This window comes from Gossypium hirsutum, chromosome A09, assembly GCF_007990345.1.
Source record: "Gossypium hirsutum isolate 1008001.06 chromosome A09, Gossypium_hirsutum_v2.1, whole genome shotgun sequence".
Classification (NCBI taxonomy): Eukaryota; Viridiplantae; Streptophyta; class Magnoliopsida; order Malvales; family Malvaceae; genus Gossypium; species Gossypium hirsutum.
In genome coordinates, this window is record NC_053432.1 from 41,805,724 (window position 1) to 41,828,764 (window position 23,041).

Sequence of the window (23,041 nt, forward strand, 5' to 3'; positions counted from 1 at the left end):
TCCGTGCTATATCAAAATCCTTGTAGAGATCTTTCACAAACTTTTAGGTATCTTGATTGTTGTTAAAAACTCAAGTAAGTTTAGTAAAAGTTAATCATTTCGGGTTGTTATTACACTTTAAAAACAATGTTGTTGGGGAAGCTTTTTGAAATATGTTGTAATAGTGTGGTATTTTGAAAAATATTTGTCTTTTTGAGAACTCGTGTCCTACAACTAGCAGATATAAATCAAAGTAAGTAAATCCCAAATTAAAGTAAAAATTTAAAGAGGGCTTATTACATAGCAAATACCCAAATTAAATAGCTTAAAGAATAAAAGTTTAAAACAGTAGCAAAAGTAGTTGTGTGGCCTCCATCGAGTCCCTCGCGGCACCGACCTGCCTAAGGATTACTTGCACAGGAAAGCAAAAGGGTGAGTTTATGAAAAACTCTGTGTGTAATCCCTATACATTAATCAACCAGACCGTAGGCAAAAACAATTTGGGCTTAAGCCCGTTTCAGTGACAGTCCAGTATCAGTTAGGGCCATAGCCCATTACAGTATCAGCATCAGTGTGGGCTTAGCCCAATACAGTAACAGTAACAGTAATGCAAACAGAAATCCTACCCATCCATCCTCTACACTCCACTCCACTCCGTCCAGCCCTACACTCCATGTGGGGATAAAATCGACCCACCAATCCCTACACTCTAAAATATAGCACCGGTTGCAACACTAAACAGTGATTGCAACAGAGCTACTAACAGTACACTTCCTCCAAATATATCAAACCCACCCCTATGCAACATGTCATGTAATAATATCATACGTGTATGCAAGAATGTCATGCTCGAATACAATCATACATATCATAGGGGTATATTAGTCATTTTACCTTGTAAGGGTATAACAGATATTTCCATTAGTATGGGGTCTAAGTGTACTTATTGACTCAACAGTAGGTCCACAGTCGTCTCGGGCGACCCGTGCAACCTTAACAGTCAAACAGTGATAATGGGCCCAAAGCCCATAATGCAGCCCATGTAGGCCCACACACCCATGTGGCTCATAAAGCCCAAAAATGGCCTTGGCCATGTGGGCTACACAGCCTGGCCCAATAATCTCGACACGTCCATGTGGTTTACCCATGTGGGGCCCATAGCCCATTTCGGCCCGACGTGGCCCAAAACAGCCTAAGCCCATGAAATCGCTCATGGTAGCCTCTATGATCAAACGGTCACATTTTATGCATTCGGATCAGCACACGAGTGATCACACACTCGTGTAGTGTCTATAGTCATACTTTTTCGGCTTTTTCTGTTTAATAGTTATTACAGTATGATTACCCACATGTTCACGAAAATGGGCGAAAAGTCCATGAGTACTCCAACCTACATTCATTCACAAGATTCAGTTAATCGCAAACCAATTGACCTATCCAAAACCCCCACCAAAATAACTTGTCCAAAAACTTACCCCTCACTTGAATAAATCAGCCGATTAAGGCTTACTCACTAAATCTGATTGAAAGACACCAATCAACAGGCCTTAGGGATTATCTGCATTCCAAACAACACTTATCAACCATCAAAAATTGAACAGTTTGTACTAAAAGAAAAGCCACTTACCGAAAATGCAAAGTTCAGATTAGAGGCAAAGAACAATCGGCCACACCCACACAATGCCGAAAGTACAGAGAGTGATACAGGTGAAGTGTAACAATTGTTCCCCTATCAGTAAACGGTAGAAAGAAAGAGATGTTTAGAAGGAAAGATCCTAACGATAGAGAGAAACAGAAAGGGAATCACGAGCACTTACCGATCGTCAAAGAACTCTTTCAAAACCGAAACAAAATGCAAATAAATGAGTAAAGGGAATGAAGTATTCGGCTAATCACAAAAATGTGGAAGGAGAAGAGAACTGAAAGACAGAAATGAGAGGGAAGAGTAGATGTATTCAGTTTAACAATACGAGAGGGAACACTTGACAAAAGCCGAGGGAACAGAGATGAAGAGAGAAAGGGGGTACGTCTAAGGTTTTTAGAAGTAGAGGAAAGAATGGAATCAGTTAACAAAGTTTTCGAGAAAGCACAAATCAACAAGTGAAATAAACCTGAGTGATACAAAATAAGCCAAAATGGAAAATATCACCAACACTCCCGAGCACAATTTAGCCTTGAGGAAGAAAGGGGCAAAAAGAATGTGACAGAAACAAGGTGAAGAGAAATGTGTCAAAACCAATCCCGAAAACATCCCAAGCCAAATTCCCCAAAAGTGCCTAGAACCCCTATTAGGCACAGCACAACCTCTCCCCTCAACTCCCCATGATCTTCTCCCCAATTTCCTCCACAAAGTTCTCCAACCGATCGTTATCCAAATCCCCCTTTTTCCTCCTAAATTTTTCTACATGATCCCCTACTCCACTCAAACACCCCAACCGTCCAAGAAATAGAGTCCCAATGTGATACAACCACCCACACAGCAGCTTGCAAAATAAAACACACTTGCACACAGTAAGACTCGAACCCCAGTCTCCTAGCAGCAGTAACATACCACTATCCCCTAGACCAGTAGGCTTTTTATGTCATGCATTAACCATATTTATTTAAGAAGCCTATTGTCTAGAGACAGGGTTAACTCAAGTAAAAACAAAATTTTGTACAAGCCAAGGGTTGAACCCAAGACTTCTCAAACTCTTCCCAGAACACATAACCATTGAAGCAGACATGCATTTGTGTCACACAACACACAGAAAACAAGTACCTATATTTTGAGGCATTACAAATTATTTGATGAGAATGTTCATCCTTGATTATAGACTTGTAGACCTTCAGTGTACTACTACTTGTGTGACCTTGATATTTCGAATGATATGAGTAAAGTTCTAACATGAAATAATTTGAACTCGAGATGAACTATTATGAAATTGTACTTGTAATATGAAGGGATGATTTAACATGTGTTAAATGAATCCACGTTGTGGAAAGCATATGTGCATGGAAATTTGATTGTTATTGAGCCCATATATGTTTTGATGTTATTATGGAATATATGACTAACAAGGGCAATGAGGATGTGTGTAGGGCTTGAGGTCAAGTTACATAGTTACCTCAAAATAGAATGAATGGTAAGTTGAGTACGATGTTATACGAACTTACTAAGCATTTTATGCCTACTTAGTTTTGTTTCCCTATTTTAGAGTAAATCGAAAGCTTGTTGGATTGGAAGCTTGGCGGAGGTCACTCACACTATCCATTGGCTCATGTCGGAACAATATGGTAAAGCAGTTATGGTTACAATGGTCTGTATAGGTTATATCGGTCATATCGGCATGTAAATGTAAATAATGATTGTAATCTAGCCATTGGAATGGCTAGTGATGATTATGTTTTGGTACACGTATATATATGCATTTAAGTTTACTTTATAGAGATAACATAAGTGTTTCTTATTGATTGAATGAGAAATGTAAGATTTAAGCATGAATGCATGTAACAATATATCATGTTAGATGTTATAAATTGCTTGAATTTAATGCTTGGGCTAGTTGGTATTTGGATGTAAGTTTGATGCAGGAATTTGGTATGATATTGGGTGAGAAATGGAGCTAGGAATGGCTTTATTTTGTCCACACGAGCGTGCGTCTAGACCGTGTGTGACACACGGCCTGGTACATGGACGTGTGGTTAGGCCGTGTGTCCCCTGCACCTTAAATTCGAGAAAACAAAATCCTCAGAATTGAGCACACAAGCAAAGATATAGGCGTGTGTCTCAGCCGTTGTTCTACATGGCCTGAAACATGGGCGTGTGTCTTAGCCATGTGAAACCTACACCTAATTTTGAAAGAATTTAAGTAACCACACGGCCTAGCACATGGACGTGTGGCATAACCGTGTGCACAAGTGAGAGAGTTACACGGGGTCGAACATGGCCTGTAGCACAGCCGTGTCCCAAGGTCACACCGATGCCCTACACCTTGGAAAAATTTTAAAATTTTGCAAAAAAATCTTAGAGCTTCTGATTAAGTCCCGATTCGATTCTAAAGCTCATATTGGGCCTCGAGGGTCCATTTAAGGGACGTTACAAACAATTTTGAAAAGTGAATAGTGATTATTGTAAATTATCTGAAAATATTCTGAAAGTTCGGGTAATGCTCCATAACCCTGTTCTGGCGACGGATACTAGTTAGGGGTGTTACAATACAACATTTAGGACTATTAACACTTCAACATAAACTTACCATTTGAGCCATAACATTCATGCGTCAGAAGTACCAACATGACATAATCCAACCAACATCAAATGGTACTAAAACAACTTATACATGCCAAAATCATCAACAAACATTCAACTAGATACCAACACAAGGTCCACCTATACATGCCATTATAACCTTGGCCAAAACATCAAAAACTAACAAAATTTATGCTAGATAGTGTGATAGATCTCTAACGAGCTTTCTGATCAATTGAGCTTTCGGTAATCTATAAAACATAGGAAAGAAAACTACGTAAGCACGTACTGCTTAGTAAGTTCTTAAGCATGAAACATAACTTACCATTCGTTATAAAACATTAAGAATAAGCATAAGGTAATCCAACCACAAGCTTGGCACAAGCCTAAGCACCATCATCAAATACACAAGTTAGTGCATTCATACATAATTCCCTAGAATTAAACATATGATTATTCATTTCCATGTGAACATATATCATTCGAATCATTTAACCTTCCCATGATTATACGCATATTACTATATGAAAACTTACCTTTTTAATCCATTTCATTTCCCGTTGAACTATATAGAATATCATCAGATACTGGAGAAAGCTCATACAAAGTGTGCTTAAACATATAACCGTAACCTTTCCTTTACAGCATTGCTCACACAAGCTATGAAACGAGCCTTGTCAGACGAGTTGTGAGTCAGAATGTAAGCTACACGATGCTTCTCACATGATGCAGGACCTCAGCCATCAAGAGGACATTCAAGACCAACACCCAAAACATGAAATCCATAATGACATGTCATTTGTATCCTACAAATTCCAAAAGTTTAATTGGGACTCGATAACCGTCATGACATTTCTTTGTATATACATGGATTATTAACATTATAAATACATAATAACACATAATTAGATAACATAAACATAGTAATTCGTACATACAAACTTACCTCGACGATTAACGCATAGGAATAAGATCAACTAATCTGATGCTTTAGCCTTTCCTCGATCTAAATCCGAACGTGGTCTATCTTGATCTAAATAGAAAAATTCAATCCATTTAATACTTCTATTATTCAATTCAGTCCATATTTTTTTTGCAAAATTACTACTTTGTCCCTAACATTTTAACTTTTCATATTTTAGTCCTCAAGCTCATAACTTAAAATTTAAACATTTTAATCATCTTCTCATGCTATCCAAATTACTTAGGGATCTAAATCAATCCATACAAGCCATAATTTCAAAAATTTACCATATCATTTTCTCAAATGAGTCCCAAAATACAATTTCCAACAGAAATCACTTTACAAAAACTTGTTTATTTATCAAAAATGACTTATAATCAACCATTAAACATCAAGACCATTCAAAAATCATTCTTGGCATAATCCTCAACCTTTGACAATTTTACAAATTGACCTTCGGGCTAGCGAGCTTAAGCTACAACAACTTCAAAAACATAGAAATTATTGAAAATGGCGTTAAGAGCACTTACATGCAAGCAAATTAGGCTTGGCCGAATGGAGACTGCTTCTCCAAAATTTCGGTCAACCATTAGTAAAAATAAAAGATGACATCTTTTCTTTACTTTTGTTTTATGTTTATTTATTAATTTACTATTTTAACCATACATTTTAACTTAAAAATCACTTAATTTGTGTCCATAAAAGTCTACTAACTATTTGAGTGGTCTAATTACCATCTAAGTGCACTCACTTTTAAAATTCATAACCATTTGGCCCTTTTAACAAATGGAACTCTACTTTTTCACTTATTACGATTAAGCCTTTTTCACTTAATTAATTAAACAAACATCAAATTTTCTTAACAAAATTTTAATACGACCTTATTGACATCTCATACACATTAAAATAATATTAAAATAATAATTTATTCTTTGAATTTGTTGTCTCGAAACTACTATTTCGATTTCACTAAAAACGGGTTGTTACAGCATTAATTAGACTGAAACGCATAACAAGCCATTCATACAATCCAAACTTAGTTTTAAAGGATGTTTTCCATTCATCCCCTTCCCTCACACGAATTTGATAATAACCATTTTTTTAAGTCAATTTTAGTGAAAATCATTGAACCATGTAACTCATCAAGCATGTCAGCAAGTCTAGGGATTAGATGATTGTACTTTACTATTATTTTGTTGATTGGGCAGAAATCAACACACATTCAGAATGAACCATCTTTCCTATGCACCAACAGGACAGGGATGGCACAAGGACTTAAACTTTCTCAAATGTATCCCTTGTCTATTTCCTCTACTTGTCTGTGCAACTTCTTTGTCTACTTGGGATTGCTTCGGTAAGCTGGGTGGTTTGCAATGGATGCTTTGGGTACTAACTCAATTTGGTGCTCAATTCCTCATAAAGGTGGTAAACCTTTAAGAGTCTCATTGAAAACATTCGTATAATCCTGAAAAAGAGATTTAAACACACTAGGCAAAGATTGGTTAAGATCAGTTAAAGATAAATATTTTTGTCTAAACGTCACAATGATACAAGGCTATTGTTTAATAGGGCTCTCTGCACATCTTTTACACTTGAAAATAGACTTTGCACTCTATTTTTACCACTAGAAGATTCACTCACCATTGGGTCATTTGAATTTTGAATTTTAGCACTAATGGCCTCTTTTCTCTCAGTCCTTTTGTTTGTCCTATCCCCTTAACCCCCTCACAGAATTTCATCATTTTCATTTAATCTTTATACACGTCGTTGGATACAAAAGGGGCTAGAGTAAATTTCTTCCCTTTAAAGATAAGGGAATATTGATTTTGTTTGCCATGGTGTATTACATCATGATCAAATTGCCAGTCTTCCAAGAAGTAAATGTGTGGCATGCATGGGGACGACATCGCACCATACCTCATCCTCATAATTGCCAAGTTTAACTCTAATCAAGGATAGTTTTGCAATTCATACTTTGGAACATTCATTAAGCCATTAAAGGTGGTATGCGTTAGGGTGTTTTGAACAAGGTAATTTCAAAGAGTCCACAAGATAGCTACAAACAACATTAGCACAACTCCTACTATCCACAATAAGCTAACACAATTTACCTTTAATGGATCACCAAGAATGGAATATATTAGTCCTTTGACTATCAACATCATCCCTCATTTGGATGTTGAGGGTAGGCAATGGGATTTAGCAAAATCATCCTTCTCATTTGGTGATTATACAACCTCCTCATTCATATCACTAGCAAGGATCATATTCTCCATAAATTTTGTCATATCCGTATTGTCTGAATCAAAAGTATATTCACCATTTTCTTTGATAAGAAGAAGTCTAATGTTAGGGCAATCTCTACTATAGTGCCCACACTCTTTACATTTGAAACACTCTTTCTCACGAGTTTTTTTCATTTTGAACCTATAACAGCCCAATTTCAGTGAAACCGAAACAGTGGTTTCGGGACCACAAATCTGAGCCAAAAATAAAATTTATTTTTATTTTATTACATGGTCCGTATTATGTTGTAAATGTCATGTGAATATTCTGATAAGAAAATTTTATTACATGGGCTAAATCGCATAAAATGCAAAAGTTCAATTCTAGTAGCTAGAAGGATTAAATAGCTATGGAATTCAAAAATTGAGGTCCTTATATGGTAATTGGACCATTAAAGAAAAGTATGTAGATATTTTGGTGACTTATCCATGTAAATTTAGAAAAAGGGCAAGGACTAAATTGGAAATTGAAGTAATTTAATTAATTAAAAGATGATAAAATAATTATCATCTTATTTTATATCATCTTCAACCCCAAAATACATGGAAACCCTAGGAGAGAGAGAAGAAACTTTCTTGGCTTAATTGGGTAAGTTTTTTTATCCCGTTTTTAGTAATTTTATTATTTTTTTGAAACTGGGATAGCTTAATCTATCTATTTGGGGGATCAATTTGAAAAGTTATCAAAGTATGGAAATTAGGTCATGGATGAATATGCTGAAAATTTGAAATTTATGGTAGAAAATGAAAGGTTGATGATAGATAAACAACTTTTACAAAGTGATTTTTTATGAAAACATGACTTAGGGACTAAAATGTAAAGTTGTGAAAATTGAAGAAACATTCTGAACTTTATAGAATGTATGTGCTGTAAATTTTATAGTGAAATTTTGGTTAGGCTTGGAATAGGGAAAAAATTGTATAAACTTCATTTTTCGAGCCTAGGGACGAAATTAAAATTTATGGAAAAATTGGGGGAAAAATGGTAATTTTGCCTAGGATGTAAATTCAGTCCACTTGAATATGAAATGTGATAAATTGATGAATAAATTCATTTATATAGATCCGGGCAACACAAATTTGAGGTTAAACCGAGGAAAAGAAAAAGTTTCAGATTAGTAGATTTTAAAACACAAACAAGTGTTGAGGTAAGTTCGTGTAACTTAATTGAGCATGTAAATATGTTAAATTGAATGTTGTGTTTGTATGGAATGTTGCTTATATTGATGTGAATTGTTTGATTTCTATAATAAAGAATTGAATACATTCTTGAAACGGTAAAAAAGGGTTAAGTTCCTTTGAATATTAAATTCTGATGAATAAATGTGCTTTCCCGAAATGGATAAGGTCCTGCATTTGTTGCTGACGGGATTTGGCTCAGATGAGTAATCCTATTGACCTCGTTATAGAAAGGATTTAGCCCGGATAGGTAATCCTGATATAATCCCTCTCGAGTATATGTTACAATTAGGATTTAACCCGGACTGGTAATCCTAATTGAGCTCTTCTGAGCATACGTTACATAAAGGATTTAGCTTGGACTGGTAATCCTGCTATACGATATGTGGCTTGAGAGTAGTTCTTTGATTAAGTGCCCTAATTGGTACTCTTGAATAAGAATTGAAGGGTTATTTAATTGTACACCTTGAGTGTACTACTTGAGTATCCATCGAAATTTCAATGATTGAACAGACACAACTCTTGGCATGATAAGAGTATTATGGGATGAAATGATTAATGTCTTGAAGAAATATAGTATGATGAGTTCATCTATGCTTACTTGATGTATGTGAGAACACTTAAGTAACTAACTTGTTTGATTTAGTTTATGTGTATAGGTAAATTTTCCAAATTGATGAAAAAGCATGTTATTGAATGCTTAATGTTAATAAATGTATATTGATAAGTTTTTTTCCTATTATACGAACTTACTAAGCATGTAATGCTTACTTAGTTTTATTTTCCCTATTTTATAGTACTCGGAAGCTCGCGAAGGTTGGAGATCAGTGGAGAATCACCACATTATCTTCTAGTTTATTTTGGGTATATATAGTAGAATCATTTTGGTATAATGGCATGTATAGGATAACTTGGCCATTAGTGGCTTGAAAATGATGCTCATAATCTAGCCGTTAGAATGGCTAGTAATGGTTTGTTTGATATACTTGTAATGTCATACTATGGTAGCTACATATGATGTATGCACGCCCGGGGCTCCCTCAAGTGCATATCAAGATTCAATTGAGCTTCCAAAAGCACCCATAACTCGAGCTTGTGCTAAGCATTTCCCAGAAGTTGTTTTAGCTTCTAATGCAAAACCTTGGTTTGAAACAAGGGACAATGCTCACAAAATCAGCTCGAAGCAACTATCCAAAGAACCCATGCATTGTTGGCAAGCTGATCCTAGCTCATTTCCAGCTCTTCGAGCTCCGTCCAGCTCAACTCAGCTCATTTGAGCTCGTTTCAACTCATTTGAGCTCAACTGGGCTTACTTTCAGCTCGTTCCTTATTTCAATAAATTAACCTAAGTTTTAGTTTTATACTAATTAGTTTTCTACAGCTCAATAACGAAAATCCTAGCTCAAATAAGTTCATTAAATGTTTTCATTTAGTTTGACCTAGCTGAATTAATAAGCTAGTTAATTTTAATTTAATTTGCCTAATTAGTTAAGTTGTTATTTAAGTTGTTAGTTGCTGTTTAATTATGAATAAATGATATAATTAAATTTGTTCTTGTCTTTGTAGGTTCAACCGATTATGGAGGTACATTAAAAGCTAGGTGCATGTACGAACAAGTTCAATACATTGGGAAATTCATGCATGTTTCGGTTCAATGTTTGGAGGAATTAAGTTCATGTTCATGGAGGGCTTGGATACATGTATATGGATTAATGCCATACATTCCCACTTGGATGATACAACGAATCCATGAGGATACATTCACTTTGGACGTCACACATGCATGAATTGGAAAGCATTTAATGAATGTTTATGTACGGCCAGATTCAAGTCCCCCTTCTAGTTTCATGCATGGCCGAATGTATGTGGATGAAGCATTGGTGTTCTTAAGTGCTTATTCAGCCAAAGGGTAGCTGCAATTTAATTTCTAAATTCAATTCATGAATGAAGCCTAAGAGAAGATGCATGGACAGCAAGCTACAACGAATGGGAGAATGCATCTAGTTCTTGATTCATGAATCGTTTGCTGCCCAAATGACTTCCCTAGGTGTCTATTCAGCCAAAAGACACTTCTTTAATGCTCTAATCAATCCATGGATGAATTTAGACAAGCTATTGAGCTACCATTCATTCACATTCATCCAAGTCAATTTTGCTTAACCATGAAGCTGCCCATTGAAGTTCCAATCAGCCGAATGTGGACTTAACCCTTTAATAATTTATTCTAGAATATTCTAGTGCATTCTTAGCTAAATTACTTAGTCATTAAGCTAGCTAATTTGTCTATTCGGCTACACAAGTTAGTCTATAAATAGTTTACTCATTTCTTTGTAAAAGGATTTTTGCCAAAATTATTGAATGAACATTGTTCTTGTGAGGTTGCTTCCTCTAATATCTCGTACAAGTTTCGAAAGATTTATCCAGTTTGTGCTAGTGGCGTCAATCGACCTTGTTTGAACTTATCACCATTCTTGGTGTGGCGTTCACCTATCTTCTATTCCATCCTTTCACCTTAACAATATAGGAACCGGGGTGACACTTTTTAGTGTTGAATCATTCCTGACATTAAGTTCGTTAATCCATCCCCAGTTCCCAAATTTCTTTCTTTCATTACCAAAAATTGAACCACCTTTCCAACAATCGTCTTTGCTACCCTTAGCCGAGCCTATCACTATCCTTACACTTACTTGAAACCTTCCGCTTATTCAAACCTATCCATTCACTTCTATTTCCAAAATCGAGGCACGAACGACTCTTCTCGTCTATGATTGGGCAACTACGTGAATTCGACTCAACCACCCGAGCTGGATCACATCAACATATATGTTAAGTAGTTGATCAAATATAGACTAAACCAAGGTAAGATTATAAACATGTATGCATGTAATGATATTGCATGTTGAACGATAAATTTTGCTTAATTTGAATGCTTCAAAGGGGTATTTGGATGTGACTTTTGGGTGATTGGTATGATTTTGGGTGAGAAATAAAGCTAGAAATGGCTTTATTTCATCCACATGGGTAGGCACATGGGTGTGTGTCTAGATCGTGTGTGACACACGGCCTGGTACATGGGCGTGTGGTTAGGCTGTGTGTCCCTTGCACCTTAAATTTGAAAACTAGAATGCTCAGAATTGAGCACACGGTAGAGACACGGGCGTGTGTCTCAACCGTGTGTGCTACACGACCTAGAACACCGGTGTGTGTCTTGGCGGTGTGAAACCTACACCTAATTTCAAAAAATAAAATTAACCACAGGGCCTAGCACACGGGCGTGTGGCTGGCCGTGTGGCACAAGTTAGAGAGCTACCTAGTTTCGAACACGGCCAGTAGCACGGGCGTGTCTTAAGCTCACACAGGCATGTCCCTTGAACCACACGGGCGTGTGAGCCCTGCACCTTGGAAAATTTTTTGAAAATTCGTAAAAAAAATTTAGAGTTTCCAATTAAGTCCCGACTCAATTTCAATGCTCATATTGGGCCTCGAGGGTCCATTTAAGGAACGTTCTGAATAATCTCAAAAAATGAACATTGATTGACATGATTTATCTATAAATGTTCTGTAAACTTTGGTAATTCTCTGTAACTTTGTTCCAGCGACGAATACGGGTTAGGGGTGTTACAGAACCACCTGAATTGTGTTGCTTAAAAGGTATTTGCGTTTTCATAGAAGCCTCACTCTTCCAACCTGATTTTTTAGTATCACCACTTAAGAACTTGTTAGTATTAAAAGGTGGTTTCGAATGTTTAAAGTCAAAATTAGAACTGTTACCTTTGTAATATTGTGAAGTAGAGAACGAACAAGGACCTTGTTCCTTCAATTTTTGTTCAATCTCAATGGCTTTGTGAACTGCCTCATCTAGATCTATGTAAGTTTGTAATCGTGAAGAGTTGGATATAGGTCTGTTCAAGCCATCAATAAAACACATCATTGTGGCCTTATCATCCTCTTCCACATTTACTCGTTGCATGAGCATTTCCATCTCCTTGAAGTACTTATCAATTGATCTACTACCTTGAACAAGTCATCAAAGTTTGGTTTTGACCTCCCTATAATAATGAGAAGGAATAATGCATTTTTGCATGGCTTGTTTCGACTCATCCCATGTGGTAACTTGTCTCTTGTAGTTTCATTGACGACTTATTCCAAGTTGATTCCACCAACTCCACGCATAGTCTAAGAATTCAAGGGTTGCCAATAGGACTTTCTCATCTTTTGGGAATTTATAGTAACAAAACATAAGCTCTATTTTTTATTCTCACCACAATATGCCTCGAGATCATTCTCTCCACAAAACTGAGGGATTGTGAACTTTTGTTTTGCCAAAGAAGGCTACCCACGGTAATTAGTAACCCAAGGATCATCATCTACATGAGGGACACGTCTAGCATTATATCTACGAGCACGAGGCTATTTAACCTCAACATCATTATTAGCACCCCAATTTTAAGTCCTTTACTCAGCCTACAACTAATTCAACGTATTGCTCATTGTTTGAAGTATAACATCCTTTTGTCTTTCTGCTACATCTTGGTCCTCTAGATTTCATTGCAACCTAACAAACTTGTGTTCAAACTTATCATTGACATCATTGAGGTCACATTGTAATTCCATTTCGAAACCAGCAAGATTTTTTATGGTCACTAGTGGTGTGTCACTCTGGTCATCACTTCTTTTCCCACTATGAGACATTGTGACAATATAAAAAAATACCATTTAAAACTGAATTCTCAATGAGGTAAGAATTAATCTTGTGAGTCTTTTAAAAGTGTCTATATCAATCAATCAGAATGTATTAGAATCAAATAACAAAGAAAACCTAATAGCACTATGAGTCCAAAATCAGCTAGACACCAAAGAATTGTGTTGCACGGAGGAAGGAATGTGCAATGTGCTTTAACCTACTAACACAAGAAACAATAAAATGTTAAAATGCGTAAAGGAAAAATAAAAAGTAAAAACAAATGGAAACCTAAGCCTAAGAGTCGATGAAAATTGTTGAAACCCAAAAACCTAAAAAATTGCGAAACAATTGACAAACTTCGCTCGAGGTGTTCCCGATTTCCAAAAATCACAAAATTTAAATTGTAGCCTCCTCAAATAATGTGTATTTGATCTAGAAAATTTTGGCACAAAATTCAACCCACAAAATATTTTTTTATTTTCATTTATTTCTTATTTTATTTTTTATGTACTTTTTCAATCACTTTTTTATGGAAAATATTATTAATATTGTAATACAGTGCCAAGAATCAGTATTTAAAATTTCTGATCAATTGAAAAATGTTTACCCACTCAAAAATATTTTTTTCGAACAAAATTCTAGGTAAAAACTACTTATAAGCTATTTTGCAATGGAAATCAATTTAGAAATCAACCATGAACACCCAAAACGCCCAGATCTGATACCAAATGATACGGCACACGTGTGGCATAGGACTGTAGCTTGCCTAAGTTGCAATTTATCCTAGATCTCTAGACGAACGTAAACTAAAACGAGAAACAACGAAAACATATTAGTTGTCACAAAGGGGAGTCAAACGAAATTAAAACAAAAGAAAGATGATTTGGCTAGTAAAAAGGCCACTAGAGAACAAATTAGGGTTTCTTGGATGGAAAGAAACCGTCCTTGAATCTCAAGAAAACGCCCAACCAAATGTAGAAAACAAAACATAAAACAAATTTGTTAGAAGTGATTTTAAAGACAAAAGCAAATTGTTTTGTGCAAGAATATTTGAAGCAACAAGAAAAGATTAAAAATTCTAATTTTGGGTGTTTCTTGATGGAACAAGATGGAGAACATCTCTCTTGAAGCAATTTTTAACCTAGAACGAAAATCAATAAAATCAGCAAGCCAAAACAGCAAGAACTAAATTAAAATAAACAAGAAACGATAAATTAAGGCTAGAAAAGAGAAGATGATGTCCTAAAAAGCCTTGGAAACATTAGGAAACCACAACTCCTTTCAATGGCTCTAATTCCCCTTCCAAGAAAGAGATCTTGGTAAGAAAAAAGCTTGAAGATGATTCTCACAGCCTAAAAGATTGTTAAAACAGCTTCTAAAAGAAACTCAAGATTAATTATTGAAGAAAAACTTAAAGAGAATTATTATTAACTTAAAAAAACAATTATATGTATAAGAGTGGACGTCCATGGTACTTATAGGCCCACAAAATAAGTTTTCCTAACCCTAATGAAATAACTAACATGACAACTCATCAAATAAAATAAAAGTCAAAATAGTTCTAAATGTAGATTTCTAATGGGAATTCAGCCAAAGGAATTAAATGGGCTTCTTGGGCTGAATCTTAGGCTGAATTCTTTACATGATCACCACATATTAAAAAAATTGGACCTAAAGTTTAAATATTTTACAATTTAGGCCACTTTGATAATTGTCCTGATATTCAATTAAATCACTTTCCAAACTTCAGGATGGGCTTGTAAACATCTTAATGGGCATTTTTTCAAAAACCTTGTCTTATGATCCATTTGCTCTCAAAATTGGCTCTTTCAAACTCGTACATGAAATCTAATGTGCCTTGGCTGCAAGATTCGATTTTTTGGACCAAGATTTTGAAGATTTGAAACCTTGATTTTCTTGATTCTTGAATTGTCTGAAATAGAAAAATTGGACCAAGATTCAATTTTTTGATTTTCTTGAAAACAGGAAAGTGAATCTTGATTTTCTTTTTCTGTCGTATGCACATCGAGGGCCTTGGTAATGAAATCTTGGGTTGTCCCATTCAATCTTGCTCGGGTTTGTTTGGACTCATTATTAGGCCTTGAGGAAATTTGAGCCTATCGCATTCATGAGCCTAATTTTGGACCTTGCAACGCATATCATAAGTGGTCAAATATGACTCACCTCTCTTTCCTGATAACCTACTTGGTGCACGGTTCACATTCACTAGAAAATCAAAATTGTTTGATTATATCTTGTGAATAATTGAATGTGAATATTATAAAATTAACATAGCATGTGATGCATACATGAGATAAACATGCCATATAGTTTAGGAAAGAATGTCACATGTACTTGTCATGCATATATTGATTATACATGATTGAAACTGAAAATTAAAAACTTTGCATGTTTTTTAAAATATTGAGTGGGATAAGGTTTCTAAACATGGCCTATGACCTTCATCAATGGTCTCTTGTGATGGCATGAAATGGACCTTTCCCAAGGTAGACGTTGGCATGCGTTGGCATGTCCATTTCACTGATGAGGCATATTGAAATTAAGCAAAATTTTCTTATAATCATATGATAGTAGGACCGGTGGTAGGTATTATCATGTGATACATTAAGAAATTTTATCTTCAAAGAGGACAACTAGTCACAGCATGCTACTTGATGTGATTGTCCCGCAATGACTAATTTCTGGTGTATGATGCGATAGGTGTTGAGTTGATGGTTATACACTTAAGATCCTCTAGTTAAGTAACTCCTTACGAAGCTCTGCTTGAGTTAGAATGATGGTCAAACATTACATGATTATTATTATGTGTGAGTGCCTAAGGAATTAGGTTCATGTACTAATTGGATTGAAATTCATGTTCTTACTAGTTGATCGTGATCACCCATCGGTGGCTAAATTCAATGGGTGTGGTATTTATCGTTGCAATGGCTTACAATTGTTTTCAAGTTTTAGTATAAGACACATGCATCATCTTACTACATATCATAATGTTGGAAAATGTTTCCAAACATTTGCTTAATACAAAGATATCAATATATGAATGTTTTATTTTCAGTTCAAAAATGGAACCATCTCCCTTATTGAACATACTCACTGAAAACAAACTGAACAAAAATAACTATAAGGAATGGAAAATGAATTTGACAATTGTCCTGATTTGTGAGAAACATAAAATAGTTACTGATAATAAGTGCCCACTGGCCACTCAAGCTGAGGCTAAAAAATGCTAGGAAGAGTATGATGAGATAGCTTGTTGCTATATGCTGACAAGCATGACCAATACTCTTTATAAGCAATTGGAGAGTTGTAAAACTGCTAAAATGATTCTAGATAAGCTAGAAGACATGTTCAAAGGCCAAACTATCATGGCTCGACAATCTGTCATAACTAGTTTGATGAATGCCCAACAAAAGCCCAGCACTCTAGTCACAAATCATATGATCACTCTTATGAGCTACTTTGCCGAAGCTGTGAAAAATGAGGACTTAAATTAAGATGGTGTTCAAAAGCTTGTCAATAGATTTTGCTGGTTTTCAGACCGCATATAACCATGGCAACAAAACCTGATGCTTACACAACTCATGAAGGAATTACATGTGTTGATTTTGAACAGCGTTCAATCAATCGAAAAAGCAGAAGCGAATATTGTTGTCGCTTCTTCCTCAAAAGGAAAGGGAAAATGCACTAAGAAAGGCAAGGCTAAGATCTCTGGGCTATAACAAGTGGAAAGGAAGACAACCAGAAAGCTTAAAGACTTATCTATATCCAAATGTTTTTTTTTTGTAGCAAGAAAGGGCACTTCAAGGAAAATTGTAAAGAGTGGAAGGAATACTTAGCTACCAAAGGCAAAGGTATTGAACTCTTGATGATAAAAGCTTGTTTAGTGGAAGACTCAATAGAACACTAGGCCATTGATTTAGGAGCCGCTAATCATGTTTGTGTTTCTCTACAGGGGTTCGAGGAGAATAAAAATCTTAGAGATAAGAGCTTATTGTTGAAGACCGAAAATGAGACAAGTGTGGTGGTTAAAGTAGTGGGAGACGTACATCTTTACTTTGATAATTTGAGGAAGATTATTTTAAGAGACTTTTTCTACATACCAAGTTTCAAAAGAAACTTAATTTCTGTTGCATGTTTATATAAAGACCGCTTGACCACTTTTAATAATAGAATTGCAATATTTAGAAATCGCAATCTTATTTGTAATGGATGGATGTCAAATAATATCTATTTTATCAAACCAATGATGTACACACTGCTTGAGACAAAAATATCGAATAAAAGACTTAAAACTTCTCACTCTAATAAGGCATACCTTTGGCATTTGAGACTTGGTCATATTAACCGAGAAAGAATCACTAGACTTGTGAAAGATGGCATCCTAAGTTCATTTAAAAAAATTGATCTTCCACAATGTGAATCTTGCTTGAAAGGTAAGATTACTAAGCGATCTTTTAATGTAAAAGAAACGAGGGTCGGAAAACCCCTAAAACTTGTGCACACTGACATATGTGGCCCCATGAGCATTAGTGCAAGAGGTGGTTACGAGTATTATGTAACCTTTATTGATGACTATTCCAGATATGGTTATGTATATCTAATGCGCTTCAAGATTGAAACCTTTGATAAATTTAAAGAGTTTCATGCAGAAGTAGAGAAACAACTAGGTTTACCCATAAAGGCACTTTAGTCTGATCGAGTTGGGGAATATTTATCTAGTAAGTTCTTTGGGTACCTTATTGAGAATGGGATACTATCTTAGTTAACCGCGTCAGGTACTCCACACCAAATGGCATGACAAAGAGAAGAAATTGAATGTTGTTAGACATGGTACATTCGATGTTAAGTTATTCGAAGCTACCAATCTCTGTTTAAAGATGCGTTGTACAAAATGCTATTCTGAATTACATGCCAACTACGACAACATCGAAAACCCCATACGAATTGTGACATGGCAAAAAGTCAAATCTTAATCATTTTAGGATTTGGGGATGCCAAGCCCATGTATTGGATAAAGATGAAAGGAAGTTGGACTCACGAACAGAATTGTGTATATTTGTAGGATATCCAAAAAGAACAAAGGATGGTTTGTTTTATAACCTAAAAGAGCAAACTATATAGTGTCAGTTCATGCTACTTTCCTTAAATAAAGTTACATTAATGACTCCAAAATTTGGAGTAAAGAGGTACTTAAGGAGCTTTCATGAAATATCTAAAACCTTACCCAAAAAAAAGTTTCCAAAACCAACTCCTAATAGTAGATATGCAAACAATCAACAGCATAGAGAGCTTCAACGTAGTGGGAGGGTCTCTCATAGGCCTGAGATCTTCCAATACGGCGAAAGTATTTTTAACACTGAGTTTGCTGAACAAGAAGATGATGACCCACTCACATATGACAAAGCGATGCAGAGTGCTTATTCTAACCTCTGGGAAATAACTATGAAAGCTAAGATGGACTCTATGTATTCCAAATCAGTGTGGGAACTTGAAGACTTACCGGAAGGGATAAAACTCATAGGGTGTAAGTGGATCTACAAGAGGAAAAGAAGTATAGATGAAAAAGTGGAAACTTATAAGGTTAAACTTATAGCAAAAGGTTATACTCAGAAAGAATGTATCAATTACGAAGAAAACTTCTCTCTAATTGCCATGCTCCAGTCACTTGGCATATTACTATCCATTGTGGCAGCTCATGATTACAAGATTTGGAAAATGGATTTTCAAGATAGCATTTTTGCACGGCTATCTTGAAGAGAGCATCTTGTCTACATGATGCAACTCACTGGATATATAGCTAAAGGAAATGAGCATAAAGTATGCAATTGCTGAGGTATTGCTGAGAGGCCCCACTTTAGTAGGGCAGAATTGTTTGGAGGTATTGCTGGAACTACTCTTACAGTGGTTGAGTACTAGATAGAGGCCACTGAACGGATTTTATAGTATTTGGACTTCACTCCTGAGTAGAAACTTAAGGGTGTTGTGTCTCTGTTAAGGGATGAGGCATACCGATGGTGGCAATCAATGGTTAGGGGTACGCTGCCAGAACGTATTGATTGGGCTTATTTTCAAGAGGTCTTTCAGGGTAAGTATGTGGGCCCTCGCTATGTGGAAGTCCGAAAGTTGGAATTTATTGAACTTAAATAGGGAGACAAGACAGTTTCTGAGTATGAGGTAGAATTTCTAAGGTTGAGTCGTTATGCACCTAATATGGTGGCGTCTGAGCAGGAAAAGAGTCTTTGGCCCCCGCAATACGGTACAAGCTGCACAAGTAAAATCCGTATAGAAGTTTACTTCCTCTATTTGATGTTGATTAGAATAAGGTGTTTTAATCTTACTGCATTACTTCTATTTGTCTTTGATTAAAATAAGGTTTTTAAACCTATAAATAGACGTAATCATCTCTCCTCTTGTATCATTTGAATTCGACATAGTGAATTTTCTTCTCCTCTACCGTGGTTTTTTCCCTAAAAGGTTTTCACTTAAAATTTGTGTGTTCTATTTTTCTCTCTTTCTTTGCGATTCATTTTCATTATCGACGTTCAATTTTATACTTAACAAGATAGGTTTGAAGAAATCCCAATTCCAATCCCCACACGGCGATATCATGTTTGACACTTGAACGTGATTTTCAGGTATAATCTCGGGTTGTGTACAGACATCCACAAAGGGACCCCACTCCTTCAGCCAATTATCTCTCCAAAAAATCCACATTTAACCCCTTTCCTATGTTCCAAACTATGCCTTCCCGTGCTTTACTCCAAACTCTGCAGATGCGCTTCCACAAATGAGATGCATTACTCTTATTCAACACCGAAGGAAGCTTACCCACCCATTTATATTTCGCTTTAAGCACCTGCACCCATAATTGGTTCAGCTTCTTAACAATGTTAAAACCAACCTTCATGAGGAACGCATCATTATGACAACCAATCTTCTTGAAATCGAGACCTCCTTTTTTGTATCTTTATAGATTTCTTCCCATTTCACAAGACTTATCCCTTTTTTCTCAGTATGACCCCAGACAAAACTATGAATTATCCACTCCATTTCAAAGCAAACTCTTTTCGAGATTATTGTCGATCACATAGCATACAACAAATCTCCCAAAAAAAATAGCTTTTCTTAAAAAAAATTCCTTTAATTTGATATCTCTAGACTTAAATTATTCTTTCGAAATTTACACACAGGAATTGAGTCACCGTTACTAACATTGAAGCATTACAAAGTTGAGTGAATGTCATAATCAAACCATCAAATCAACTTCCACCATTATTCACAATTTAGAGTTAAAAATAAAAAAGAGAAAGGTTGGTTGTGGAGTGGTCCACTCTAAAACATGCCTCTCAGTCAATTGCCATTGATGTTTATTGACTGACCACAAAAAACAAACCATATTTGCTGCTAAATTTTGCATTTTTGTTTCCCCTAATGAATGTCTCAGCTTCCATCACACACATAGCAATCATCAGACCCAAAGCTGAGAATCTTCATTTCTGCATAAATTTCTTTCATACTTTGCATTCACTTATTATTCACTGTCCCTCTCTCTCTCAAGGGCACCCAACCCTTGCAGCTGATGAAAGGCAACAAAACTGCAAAAACACCAATGAATTTGCGATTGTAAGTGCATTTATGTTCTGCCACATTTATTAGTTAAATCTAAGCTTTCAGAAAATGATATTTGCAAAAATTGATTTATTTTTTAAGAAAAATTGATATTTTTTTTATATTTGGATGATTTTATCTAAAATATTTTTTATTGATTCATAAAAAAAAATTAAGATTTTTTTAGAAGTTATTTTTATTGAAACAAATACAATATAAATATACTTATTATAAAATATTATAGTAACATTTCCTTTTGACAATAAAAATTTATTTTATAATAAGATAATATTTTATAATAATTAATATCATATAAAAGTTAATAATAAACAATGTCTAACTAAAACTTAATTTAAATTGCATATAATATATTTGAGATTGGATAAAGACACGTTGATATTGGAATATTTCATATGCAATTTAAATTAAGTATGATTTAAACAAACAATTATATTTATATAATTAAAAATATTCAATTTTTATATCATAAAATATTTATAATTAAATATTTATAAATTGTAATATATATTTATTATTAAAATATTAAGATAAATATTTTTAATAATATATTAACAAAATTATTTTAAATTTAGAATTATTATTGTTAAAATTTATTATTAAAATAAAATATTAATATTAAATAATTAAGCATATGTGTTTAATAATATTGAATAGTAATATTCTAATACTTTTAAATATTTTTAAGAAAATATTATTAATATAATAATATTAAGTTTGATTAAGTTAATTTTATATAAAATTAAAACTACTCATAATGTAGCTCTTTTATGAAAAATGACTTACCATTTTCAAAATATTATCAATTTGAAGGAAAATTGGCTTATTTTCAATCCTCCTATAAGTCATTTTTCACTGATCAAGCTATTTTCCATGAAACAAATATAAGAAAATATAGAAAATATTTTCCATAAATCATTTTCCGTAAAACAAACGCACACTAAATTAATGTTATTTCTATTTTTCATTTTCTTTAATATTATCTATTTGAGCATTCATGTCCTAACACCTGTTCAAAAATCAAATGTGGGTAATGAGATATAATGCCTCCAAACACATGGAAAAACTTAACAGAAACAAAAATAAAAAATAAAAAAATCAACATACATGCCTATATCTAACACTTACATTCTGAATAACTTTCAAATCATAAATATCTAAGAAATTTGGGATTTCACCTTTCATCTATCATTAGCTTTCTCAAACTCTACTTCCTAAATTTGAATAAAGACTTTTCAAAATAAATAATTATTCACAAAAACTAAATAAATAAAAAATAATGAAAGCTTGTATCTTTTAACCAAAAAGACAATAAAAAAACACTGAATTGCAACCATAAAGACTACCAAAAGAAAACTGTGATGGGATTTGAAGTAGCCAAAAGACACATTTTTCCCTAATATATAACCAAAGCAACATGAATCTTCAACTACCTATTAGAAGCGAAAGATATAGCAAAATCCACGAAAATTTTTCTACCTTTTTTCTAGCTTCTGCTAATATAGTTGAAAAAACATGGTGGATACTAACAATTTGCCATTTAAAATCATCAAGTGAAGAAAATTTTGTGAAATTGCAGGAGACATGATTGTATAAAAGAAGGTAGTGGTGAGAGGATTTAGTCACCTTTATGTCAACACGCATGCCAGAAAGAAAGCTACAAGAAAATCACAAGCAATGCTTATTTTCTAAGAGCTATATTACTTCAACATAGATGTGAATGCCACATATGTCAGCATGGTAATCGTTAGATTTATTTTTTAAAAAAATTCATGCATTTGATGGATGCTTGAAAATTAAATTTGTACGTGTTAAATATGAACCGGATACTTCTATATATATATATATATATATATAGAAGTCGAAGCCATTCGGTTTGTGGCACATTCTTCCCAGATTGGTGGAGGCATTGAAAATGTAGTTAGAGGAAAACAATAGGTATGCTGGGTCACATAGAACATATACGAATGATGTAGATATAAACCATGTGTTACCACCTTTTTAGGTTCTTGCTTTATGGGGACAAAATCCCATTACCATATATGATTTTATTTTTAATTTTTTTGGGTTGT